This window comes from Homarus americanus, unplaced genomic scaffold, assembly GCF_018991925.1.
Source record: "Homarus americanus isolate GMGI-L3 unplaced genomic scaffold, GMGI_Hamer_2.0 scaffold47194, whole genome shotgun sequence".
Classification (NCBI taxonomy): Eukaryota; Metazoa; Arthropoda; class Malacostraca; order Decapoda; family Nephropidae; genus Homarus; species Homarus americanus.
In genome coordinates this window covers 1-12,060 of record NW_024730084.1, presented here as the reverse complement: position 1 = coordinate 12,060, position 12,060 = coordinate 1, and the positions used below count along the sequence as shown (strand labels likewise).

General features: G+C 54.7%; 1 long non-coding RNA gene across 1 annotated transcript; it reads left to right on the top strand.

Moving 5' to 3' along the window:
- The first annotated feature begins 10,176 nt into the window (after positions 1 to 10,176).
- On the top strand, positions 10,177 to 12,053 carry LOC121866886. Its single transcript, XR_006089044.1, has 3 exons — positions 10,177 to 10,703; positions 10,843 to 10,987; positions 11,778 to 12,053. It is a non-coding gene; the product is annotated as an uncharacterized LOC121866886 (long non-coding RNA).
- The last annotated feature ends 7 nt before the right edge of the window (positions 12,054 to 12,060 follow it).

Sequence of the window (12,060 nt, the reverse complement as noted above, 5' to 3'; positions counted from 1 at the left end):
GTGGGGGTGGGGCAGTGGCTGTGGTGGGGCTGTGGTGGTTGCGCGTTTGCACTGGTGGTGGCGGTCAGTGGTGTGGCGGCGGTTGTGGTGGGACAGTGGTGGTGGAGCAGTGGTGGGGCAGTGGTGGTGGTGGTGGTGAGTCAGTGACGGAGCAGTGGTGGTGGTGGGGTGGCGGTTGTGGTGGGGTGGCGGAGCAGTGGTGGGGCCGTTGCCTAGCAATGGTGGTGGGGCAGTGGTGGTGGTGGTGGGTCATTGGTTGTGGTATGGCAGTGGCTGTATTGGGGCAGTGGCTGTGGTGTGGAGTCAGTGGCTCCGGTGGTGCTGTGGTTGTGGCGCAGTTGCAGCGGTGGTTGTGATGGATTTGTGGCTGTGGTCGTGTTGGGTCAGTGGCTGTGGTGGTGGATCTGTGGTGGGTCAGTGGCTGTGGTGATGGTGGGTCACTGGCTGTGGTGGGTCAGTGGCTGTGGTGGTGGTGGGGGGTCAATGGTGATGGTGGGTCACTGGCTGTGGTGGGTCACTGGCTGTGGTGGGGCAGTGACTGGGGTGGAGCAGTGGTTAGGCAGTGGTGGTGGTGGGGCAGTGATGGAGCGGTGGCGTGGCGGAGCAGTGACTGTGTTGGGGCAGTGGTGTGGCGGCGGTGGGACAGTGTTAGCGGAGCAGTGTTGGGGCAGTGGTTGTGGTGGGTCAGTGGCGGAGCAGTGGTGGTGGAGTGGTAGTGGTGGTGGTGGTGGGGTATTGGTGGTGGGGATGTGGCGATGGTGGGGCAGTGGTGGAGCCGGTGGGGTGGTGGGGCAGTGGCTGTGGTGGAGCAGTGGGGCTGTGATGGTGGTGGGGCAGTGGTTTTGCTGGGGCTGTGGTGGGTCAGTGGCTGTGGTGGGGCAGTGGTGGTGTGGCGGCAGTGGTGATGGTAGGTCAGTGGCTGTGGTGTGGCCGTCGGTGGGGTTGCGGAGCAGTGACTGATGGTGGTGGAGCAGTTGCAGCGGTGGTGGTGGGTGAGTGGCTGTGGTGGTGGCAGTAGTGTGGTGGGGCAGTGGTGGTGGTGTTGCTGTGGTGGGGCAGTGGTGGTGGCGCATTTGCAGTGGTGGCGCGGTGGTGTGGAAGTGGTGTGGTGGGTCAGTGGCAGTAGTGTGGTGGGGCAGAGGTGGTGGTGGGACAGTGGTGGAGGTGGTTGGGCGGCAGTGGTGTGATGGTGGTGGTGGAGCAGTGGTATGGCGGTGGTAGTGGGGCAGTGGCTGTGGGGTCAGTGGCTGTGGTGGTGGTCGGGCAGTGGCTGTGGTGGGGCGGTTGCAGTGGTGGTGGTGTTGCAGTAGCTGTGGTGGGGCAGTGGTGGTGATGAAGCATTGGCTGTGGTGAGTCAGTGGTGGTGGTGGTGGTGGGTCAGTGGCGGTGGTGGTGGGTCAGTGGCGGTGGTGGGGCAGCGGTGGTGATGGTGTTGCTGCGGCGGTGGTGGTAGTGGTGGGGCAGTGGTGTGGCGTATGGTGCGGTGGTGGTGGCGGATATTGGTGGCCATGGTGGTGGTGGTGGGGTTAAGTGGTGGTGGGGCAGCATTGTCGCGGTGGGGCAGTATCGTCGGTGGTGGAAGCAGTGGCCGTTGTAAATCGCGGTTCTGCGGGGCAGTGCCGGTTGCGGCCGCGGTAAATCAGTACGTGATGGGGTAGGACAGCAATGTGATGTAGAGTCAGAAATGTGAAAGGGGTCAGGCCGTGTTGGGCTGTGGTTGTGGCGCGGTGGTGGTGGGGCAGCAATGTGGTGGTAAAGGCGGCCGTGGTGGGGCATTGGTCATTGTCGTGGGGCAGTGCCGTATGGTACGGCCTCAGAGGCCGTAGTGGGGCTAAGTGACGACTTTGCGGTGGTGGTGGCCTGTGCGGCAGCAGTGCGGCGGCGGTGGTAGCTGTGCTGCGGAGGTGGTGGGGTGGCGGCGGTGGGGCAGTGGTGTGGCGGCAGTGGTGCGGCGGTGGGGCAGTGGCGGAGCAGTGCTGGTGGTGGGGCAGTGGCGTAGCAGCAGTAGTGGTGGTGGGGCAGAGGCGGACCAGTGGTGGTGGTGGTGGGTCAGTGGCTGTGTTGGGGCAGTGGTGTGGCAGCGGTGGGGCAGCGGTGGTGGTGGGGCAGTGGTGTGACGGCGGTGGTGGCGGGACAGTGGTAGCGGAGCAGTGGTGGGGCAGTGGTTATGGTGGGTCAGTGGCTGTAGTGGGGGGTCAGTGGCTGTGGTGTGGCAGTAGTGTGGTGGTGGTGGGGCAGTGGCTATGGTGGGGCAGTGGTGGTGGTGGGACAGTGGTGGTGGTTGGGCAGTGGTATGGCAGTGGTGGTGGGGCAGTTGTAGAGGGGCAGTGGCTGTGGTGGGGCAGTGGTGGTGGTGGGGCAGTGGTGGTGGTGTTACAGTGGCTGTGGTGAGGCAGTGGTGGTGGTGGGACAGTGGTGGTGGTAAAGCATTGGCTGTGGTGAGTCAGTGGTGGTGGTAGGTCAGTGGCAGTGGTGGGGCAGCGGTGGTGATGGTGTGGCGGCGGTGGGGTAGTGACGGAGCAGTGGCTGTGGTGGGGGGTCAGTGGCTGTGATGGGGGTCAGTGGCTGTCGTGGGGCTGTGGTTGTGGCGCGGTGGCGGGACATTGGCGGAGCAGTGGTGGTGGCGGGACATTGGCGGAGCAGTGGTGGTGGCGGGACATTGGCGGAGCATTGGTGGTGGTGGGGCAGTGGAGTAGAAGTGGCTGTGGTGGGGCGGTGGCGGAGCAGTGGCGGCGGTGGGGCAGCGGTGGTGGGTCAATGGCGGTGGGGCAGCGGTGGTGGTGGCGGTACAGTGGTAGCGGAGCAGTGGTGGGGCTGTGGTTGTGGTGGGTAAGTGGCGGAGCAGTGGTGGTGGTGTGGTGAGGTGGCGGAGCAGTAGTGGTGGTGGTGGGGCAGTGGCGGAGCCGCTGTGGTGGTGGGGTGGTGGTGGTGAGTCAGTGACGGTGCAGTGGTGGTGTGGTGTCGGTGGGTTAGTGGTGGTGAGGTTGTGGTTGTGGTGGGGTGGCGGAGCAGTGGCATTGGCGGAGCAGTGGTGGTGGGGGTGGGCCAGTGATTGTGGTAGGGATGTGGCGGCAGTGGTGTGGCTGTGGTGGGGCAGTGGCTGTGGTGGGGGGTCAGTGGCTCTGGTGGGGCTGTCGTTGTGGCGCAGTTGCAGTGATGGTGGGGCAGTGGTGTAGTGGTGGTGGGGCAGTGGTGTAGTGGTGGTGGGTCAGTGGGGTTGGTGGGGCAGTGGTGTTGGTGAGACAGTGGTGTTGTGGTGGGGCAGTGGTGGTGTGGCGGCAGTGGTGGTGGTAGGTCAGTGGCTGTGGTGTGGCTATGGTGGGGTTGCGAAGCAGTGAGTGGTGGTGGTGGGGCAGTTGCAGTGGTGCTGGTGGTGGGGCAGTGGCTGTGAAGGGGGTCAGTGGCTGTGGTGGGTCTGTGGTGGTGGCGCATTTGCAGGTGGTGGAGCGGTGGTGATGGGGCAGTGGCTGGGGCAGTGGCTGTTGTGGGGGGTGAGTGGCTCTATTGGGGTAGTGGCGGAGCAGTGGTTGTGGTGAGGGGTCAGTGGCTGTGATGGGGGGTCAGTGGCTGTGATGGGGGGTCAGTGGTTGTAGTGGGAGTCTTTGGCTGTGGTGGGGCTGTGGTTGTGGCGCGGTGGTGGGCCAGTGGCTGTAGTGGGGCAGTGTTGTTTTGGGGCAGTGGTGTGGTGGTGGGGCAGTGGGTGGTGGTAGGTCAGTGGCAGTAGTGTGGTGGTGGTGGGGCAGTTGGCTGTGGTGGGGCAGTGGTGATGTTGGGTCAGTGGCGGAGCAGTGGCTGTGGTGGGACAGTGGTGGTGTTGGGTCAGTGGCGGAGCAGTGGCTGTGGTGGGGGAGGGGTGAGTCAGTGGTGGTGGTGGGGCAGTGGTGTGACAGTGGTGCTGGTGAGTCAGTGACTGAGCAGTGGTGGTGGTGGTGTGGTGGCGGTGGGTTAGTGGTGGTGAGACAGTGGTTGTGGTGGGGTGGCGGAGCAGTGGTGGTGGTGGGGCAGTGGCGGAGCAGTGGTGGTGGGGGTGGGCAGTTGCTGTGGTGGGCCAGTGGTTATGGTAGGGCAGTGGTGTGGCTGTGTGGGGGTCAGTGGCTCTGGTGGGGCTGTGGTTGTGGAGCAGTTGTAGTGGTGGTGGGTCAGTGGGGGTGGTGGGGCAGTGGTGTTGTGGCGGTGTAGGCAGTTGCAGTGGTGGTGGGTCAGTGGCTGTGGTGGGGCAGTGGGCGTGGTGGGACAGTGGTGGTGGGTCAGTGGTGGGTGTCACGTGCCTGAGCGCTCGGGAACTCGCATAGCGTGAGGCATATGTTCACGCCTACATTTCATACAAGCTATTAACTTGTTAATTGTACTTATTATATTATTATTGTTCTTAGTTACTTTGGTTAATTGTATATTTATGTATGTTATTAATATGCATCATTGTCTTACTCTGTTAAGTCAAATCAAGAGTAGTATTAATTAATTATATAAACTATCCAGCAAATGTCCGGGATCACGTGATAGGAGACGCGCTCCTCGGCGTGCCCCCACGCTTCCGCAGTAGCGAAAAACCGTGGCATAGTAGGGTGTGTCATAGGAGGGAAGATCAGCTAAAACTAATGGCCCATCACTTGTTTGGTAGATTTTAGTGTATATAAACAGAAAATAATTTCAGTTTCAATATTTTGCAACCTTTTGCTAGGTAAATTTTGCGTGAAATTTATCGAAAATCTAACGTACAGCTGCATTAGTGCATTACAATTAAATAGTGAACATTTTTTTCTGACTTCATTCTTTAACACCCCAACTAACAATATTTTTTTCTGTTTCAGATTCACGCATTTATGTTGATACATTTGCGATGGCTGCTTGTGTCAGGACGAGGAACCAAAAATCCAGCCATCTCAGTCACTATCTTGGCCTGGGAGAGCTCCTGAAGTCGGAGTTGCCTACATTGAGATAAGCCGAGATACGGTGTTTTAACTGGGGCAAATCAGTGAAAAGAAACCAAAAGAACTTGCATCAAACAAAGACATTGCCAGTGATATGACCAAAGCTGTCTTGTTAGCACACTCAATAACGCCCGTCTAAGCCTCCATTCATAACAAGTCGAAGAAGATTAGTGAGAGACTGTTGAAATAGTTGGGAAAAAGGCAAGAGATATCTCTCTTGGGAGAGGAAAACTTGCAGTTAAGGACAGCTTTGCCAAGCAACTGGACCAGTTATTTGACATAATTACTTCCAAGTGCCCAATTGTTCTCTGTCCTGAGTTTGGATGCGATCGTGACTGTAAATCCGAGGCCCACATCTCCTGTATTTGCAAGCGTGAACTGAAGATTCCTGTGATCAAACTGGCATTTGTCAAAGCACAGAGAGAGAAGACTGGCAGTATAGGGGCTCTCATGATTTCTAGCCAAGATATTCCAGAGTCCAAGAGACAGGAGGCTGCCACAGAGAGACAGAAGAGGAGAAGAGTTGCCGAGGAAAAGAGACTTGAGAAGGCCCAGGGTGAGGTAAAAAAGGCCGATGATTGGAGTCAAGCTGATTCAGAGTTTAATGACTTCCCCCATGGCTGATCCGAGTGCTGACCAGGAGAATGGTGACTTTGTCCCTAACCCAGAAAATAATGATCCCAAACCTTCCAGGCATAAGATTCGAAATAGGAAAGATATCCCGAGCATAGCTCTGGCCAGCATGCGACACCACACTGGTCTCAGAGAAACTGCAGAGATAGCAACAGCTGCCTGGATTGACGGTGGTTTGATAACACCTGATGATGTTCACCTGGTGATAGATCATAACAAAGTAAGGAGAGCTCAGGAGAAACTTGTCAGTAACCTAGAAGAGGAGTTTGATAAGGGATAAGAGAAAATGGAATCAATTGTTTGTTCTTTGATGGGAGAAGGATGACACTAAAGTGTTCATGAAAGTTGGAGATTCTGACAAGTTGTTCCTGCCATGGTGAAGGAGGAACACTACTCCTGCTGCAGTGAACCAGGAGGAAGTATTTGTGGCATTTCACTCCAGAGAAAGATGACATCAGGAAACCAGCTGAGATATAGTGGCAGATAACATTGTGAACTGGCTCAGAGAGAGGAACGTAGACCAGACCCTGCAGGCCATTGGAGGACAGCACCAACACGAACACAGGGTGGCAAGGGGGGTCATACAGTGGATAGAGGAAGATTGGGAAGCTGGTCTGGATTGTTTGTGACCTCCACACCAACGAGTTGCCACTCAGACATCTGATCCAGGAGCTGGATGGCAAGACTCTTTCAAACAACAGATGGTCTGGTCCTCTTGCAAGATGCTGACTCTGCCACTGAGTTAGAAATAAATCCGAGCTTTGAAAAATCACAGTTGGCCCTCCACTCGTTGAGCTTGCACATACTGTCATTGACGACCTGAGTACTGAGCACTATGGTTACATGATTTGCAGTGCCATCAAAACTGGGGTCATGCCTGATAGACTTGCTTACCTGCAGATAGGTCCAGTCTCACATTCTAGGTGGCTCACAACGGCTCTCAGGTTCTGCAGAATTTGGGTCGCTCATCATAAACTGAAAGGGAACCAGCTTCACAACCTGAGACTTATTCTCCAATTCATCGTGAGTGTCTACTTGCCAAATTGGTTCAACACCAAGGTCAAGTCATCGTTCTCCGAAGGTCCGAGGCATGTTCTCTTCCAGCTTGAGCTCCTGAGGAGTCAGCCAAGGAAGGTTGTTCAGATTGTGGAGCAGACTGTGAGGAGATCTTCCTGGTATGTTCATCCCGAGGCAGTTCTGCAGACAATGCTCTGCAGTAAGGATGAGGAGGAGAGAAGAGTGGCAGTCAAAAAGATCTTGGATATGAGATTTATGAGAGGATCTGGGCATGACGAATCAGTTGGTGACGATTCCTTCAGGGTCAGGAAGACTCCTGAAGTCAATCTAGGTGCCAAGACCCTCACTGATCTCATAGATCTGGATAACATCCAGGCTGGCAGTGAGCCCTGCCTGCAGCCTCACCACGTTCAAGCCAGGAGCTCGACAACCCCATGCATAGTCCTGCCTGGCCCTCGCACACCCAGAGTATAGATAGCTGTGTACAGCAAGTGAGCGAGGCCAGCAGTCACGCAGTACAGCCAGGAGAGGAGGGAAGGCTACATCCGAGCTCAGGTGGTCAGTAGAGGTGATGAGTAGAAACAGAAGCAAGAAAGACATGTTTTCTATGGTGTGCAGCAACACCGGGTCGTAGTAGTAAAACCGGTTTTTGTATTTGATGATTTTGTTTTCTAAAGGAATATTAAATTTAATAAATGTGTCAAGATCATTCGTTTCACTATTCTGGATCATTTTCATCCTAATAAATTAACCTGATACATTTACTTTACTTTAAATAAGCTATTTAGTGGTGTTGGTAAAAGGGTGGGAATACTGAATTTTCATAAGAATTCAAGTTAAAATTTACCTAGCTAAAAATGAAAACTTTTCAAATCTGAAGATATCACATGATTCTGCACATAGAACTACATCATTAATACCATGGGCCGATTTTTCAAACTCAAAAAAAAAAAATTCGCCTCCGTATGACACACCCTACTGTGGTACACCACTGACACTCCCAGGTACACTTCTTACACTCCCTGGTTCTCCTCTGACACTCCCAGGTGCACCTCTGACACTCCCAGGTACACACCTCTGACACTCCCAGGCACACCTCCCCACACTCCCCAGGTACACCTCCTCTGACACCCCAGGCACACCTCTCTGGACACTCCCAGGTACATCTGACACTCCCAGGTACACCTCTGACACTCCCAGGCATGCCCTGAGACTCCCAGGTACACCCTGGACACCCCAGGCACACCTCTGACACCCCAGGTACACCCTGACACCCCAGGCACACCTCTGACACTCCCAGGCACACCTCTGACACTCCCAGGTACACCTTCGACACTCCCAGGCACACCTCTGACACTCCCCAGGCACACCCTCTGACACTCCCCAGGCACACCCTCTGACACTCCCCAGGCACACCTCTGACACCCCAGGCACACCTCTGACACCCCAGGCACACCCCCTGACACTCCCAGGTGCACCCCTGACACTCCCAGGCACACCTCTGACACCCCAGGTACACTCCTCTGACACCCCAGGTACACCTCTGACACTCCCCAGGTACACACCCTCTGACACCCCAGGCACACCTCTGACACCCCAGGTACACCTCTGACACCCCAGGCACACCTCCGACACTCCCCAGGCACACCTGACACCCTCCCAGGCACACCTCCTCACACTCCCAGATACACCTCTCACACTCCCCAGATACACCTCTCACACTCCCAGGCACACCTCTCACACTCCCAGGCACACCTCACACCCTCCCAGGCACACCCCCCACACCCCAGGCACACCCCCACACCCCAGGCACACCCCTCACACCCCAGGCACACCTCTCACACTCCCAGGCAGTGCACACCTCTCACACCCCAGGCACACCTCTCACACCCCAGGCACACCTCTCACAATCTCAGGCACACCTCTCTCACACCCCAGGCACCCTCTCACACCCCACAGGCACTCAGACACTCCCAGGCACACCTCCGACACTCCCAGGCACACCTCCGACACTCCCAGGCACACCTCCGACACTCCCAGGCACACCTCCGACACTCCCAGGCACACCTCCGACACTCCCAAGGACACCTCCGACACTCCCAGGCACACCTCCGACACTCCCAGGTACACCTCTGACACTCCCAGGTACACCTCTGACACTCCCAGGTACACCCCTCCGACACTCCCCACACCTCCGGACACTCCCAGGCACACTCTGACACTCCCTGGCACACCTCCGACACTCCCTGGTACACCTCTGGCGGCTCCCAGGCAGTACACCTGGACACCCCTGCACTCTCTGACACTCCCAGGTACACCTCTGACACTCCCAGGCCCAATGACACTCCCAGGTACTCCAATGACACTCCCAGGTACTCCTCTGACACTCCCTGGTACACCCCTGACACTCCCAGGTACACCTCCGACACTCCCAGGTACTCCACTGACACTCCCAGGCACTCCTCTGACACTCCCAGGTACACCTCAGACACTCCCAGGTACACCTCAGACACTCCCAGGTACACCTCAGACATTCCCAGGTGCACCGCTGACACTCCCAGGTGCACCTCACACACCAGGGGCACCACTCTACCCACACACCAGGGACACCACTCTACCCAAACACCAGGTGCACTTCTCTACCCACACACCAGGGGCACCTCTCTACCCACACACCAGGGGCACCTCTCTACCCACACACCAGGTGCACTTCTCTACCCACACACCAGGGGCACCTCTCTACCCACACACCAGGGGCACCTCTTTACCCACACACCAGGGGCACCTCTTACTCCACACACCAGGGGCACCTCTACCCACACACCAGGGACACCCCCACCCACACAGCACCCCCACCCACACACCAGGCACCACCCCACCCACACACCAGGACACCTCTTCACCCACACACCAGGGGCACCTCACCCACACACACCAGGGGCACCACCTGCCCACACAACCAGGACAACACCGCCGCACACACCAGGGCACCCCCCACCCACACAACCAGGGCACCTCTCTGCCCACACAACTAGGCACCTCTCTACCCACACACCAGCACCCCCACCCACACACCAGGATCACCTCTCTACACACAAACAGCACCTCTCTCTACCCACACAACCAGGGCACCTCTACTCCACACACACCAGGTGCACCTCTACCCACATTCAGGTGCACCTCTCTACTCCACACACCAGGTGCACCTCCCCACCCACACACACTAGGGTGCACCCCCACCCACACACTAGGTGCACCTCTCTACCCACACACTAGGTGCACCTCTCTACCCACACACTAGGTGCACCTCTCTACCCACACACTAGGTGCACCTCTCTACCCACACACTAGGTGCACCTCTCTACCCACACACTAGGTGCACCTCTCTACCCACACACTAGGTGCACCTCTCAACCCACACACTAGGTGCACCTCTCTACCCACACACTAGGTGCACCTCTCTACCCACACACTAGGTGCACCTCTTTACCCACACACTAGGTGCACCTCTCTACCCACACACTAGGTGCACCTCTCTACCCACACACCAAGTGCACCTCTCTACCCACACACCAGGGGGACCTCTCTACCCACACACCAGGGACACCACTCTCCCCACATCGTACACTGACATATTAACTTAGAGACTTATTTTGACTCATTAATTTGGGATTTTTTCAAGGGTAGAATTCATACCAGATATAAAAGATTTATAACTCAGGTTGTAAGGTAACAAACTTGTATACATTAAAATCAAGGACGTGTTCTGTATAAATAAAATTGTACGTGAAGGATAAGGTAAAATAACGATAAGTCACTGTAATAAAAACCAGCATTGGGTCTTGAGCTTCGTCTTACACGTGTCCAGCAGGAGCAAGTGACACGGAGGACAGCACCTCCCCGACCAGCCTTAATATCAGCATCGTCTTCAGTGACTCCGTCTTCTCCCCACTGACCGGAGGAGCGGTAGTCAACAAAAGCTTGGGTGGCAACGGAGGAGCGAGGGATCCAAGCTTCACCTTGGCCGCCCTACGCCAGCCCGGCATTCACTTAGAGGAGGGCGAAGATATAGATTCCTTCATTGCAAACCTTACCATTCCTCCACCAGCTGAAGGAGGTGTGGTAAGCAATGTAGTGATTATGCATTCATTATAATGCTGCTGTTTTTATCCATTTTGATGACTATACAGTACATGGAACTCCAAGATATTCCCTTATTTACAAATAGAGAATTGTTCTGTATATACGATGCCGTTTACAGAACCTTCAGACGTGCGCGGAGAACCGTAAGAGGGGGAACGAGTACGACATCTCTGCGTTTATTATCCCGCCGCCTCCTCCACCCTCGGACGAGAAGGACAACAGGTCGTTCGACATTATACGGAGCCAAAGAAGGAATCAGTAGGGTGAGTTGTTGTGAGGTTCATCTAATTTTCTACAATTAAATGCAATACTGTATTACTGTAAGTGTACTGTGGAAGTGTTTGTCTGAACTAAATGAATTTGTTTCTGTTCATAGATGTTATTGATTTACCGTACAGTGTAACATACATCATCGTGTAAGAAGATTACCGCACTGTAATAATTAGTTATGAGTTTATAATAAATACTGTACAGTTTTATACAACACAATACGGTACTTAGGAAAACAGGGAGGCCATTTAAAATCACATTTCCTGGTGGTATGTATGACTCTCAGGTTGTTTATCTCTTTAAGGAGGAGTATCACTCTAGGTGTTTTGTTATGGGTAATGTCAGACTGTTTTCAGGTTGGAGAAATGTGTTACTCAATGGGTTAAAATGGTTAAGTTTTATTGTGATTTCTCCTGTAGTAAAAGAATATTGTTAATTTATTAATTTATCATTCCACCACTTAAAAGTTTATTAGCTGCTGGGCCAGTTGGTCTGTTCTTTTTTAATTTGCTGTGAACACTAGTGTTAGGTGTTCGTACAGGAAGAAATCTATAATATTTGGGAGTGTCACTGGATAACACCCTTCTCATGTGTGTCTCAGCCAGGACTCAAACCCATGATACATTCATTACTGCCGTACCAGCAAATGTTTGTTTTTACCTAAAGTATTTGCTGTTAGTTCTTTCCTTCTGAAAGTATATCACAAACAGTGATGTAGGAGGTATTTACTTTAAGATATAATTTTTTAGTACAAAAATGAGCTAAATTGGTTTATCGTTACAGATGGTGTGCGAGGACAACAGCGACATGGAGGTCGGGGAGAAGGACCACGACATGGGCGAGGTGCACGTCAGCTCAGAGACGATGGCCAAGCGTGCCAACCTAGCGGGGAAGGTCGCATCTCTGCAGAGGCGCTTCGAAGTTCCTCCCAGGACTGCCTACGGTAGTCTGCCTACCTCAAGTGCCTCCGTAGACAATCGTCAGTTGCTACCGAGATCAAATAATTCTAATGTAGGACATGAACTGCATGCCAAATTGGCACAGGCATTAGAGGAAAATGATAAGA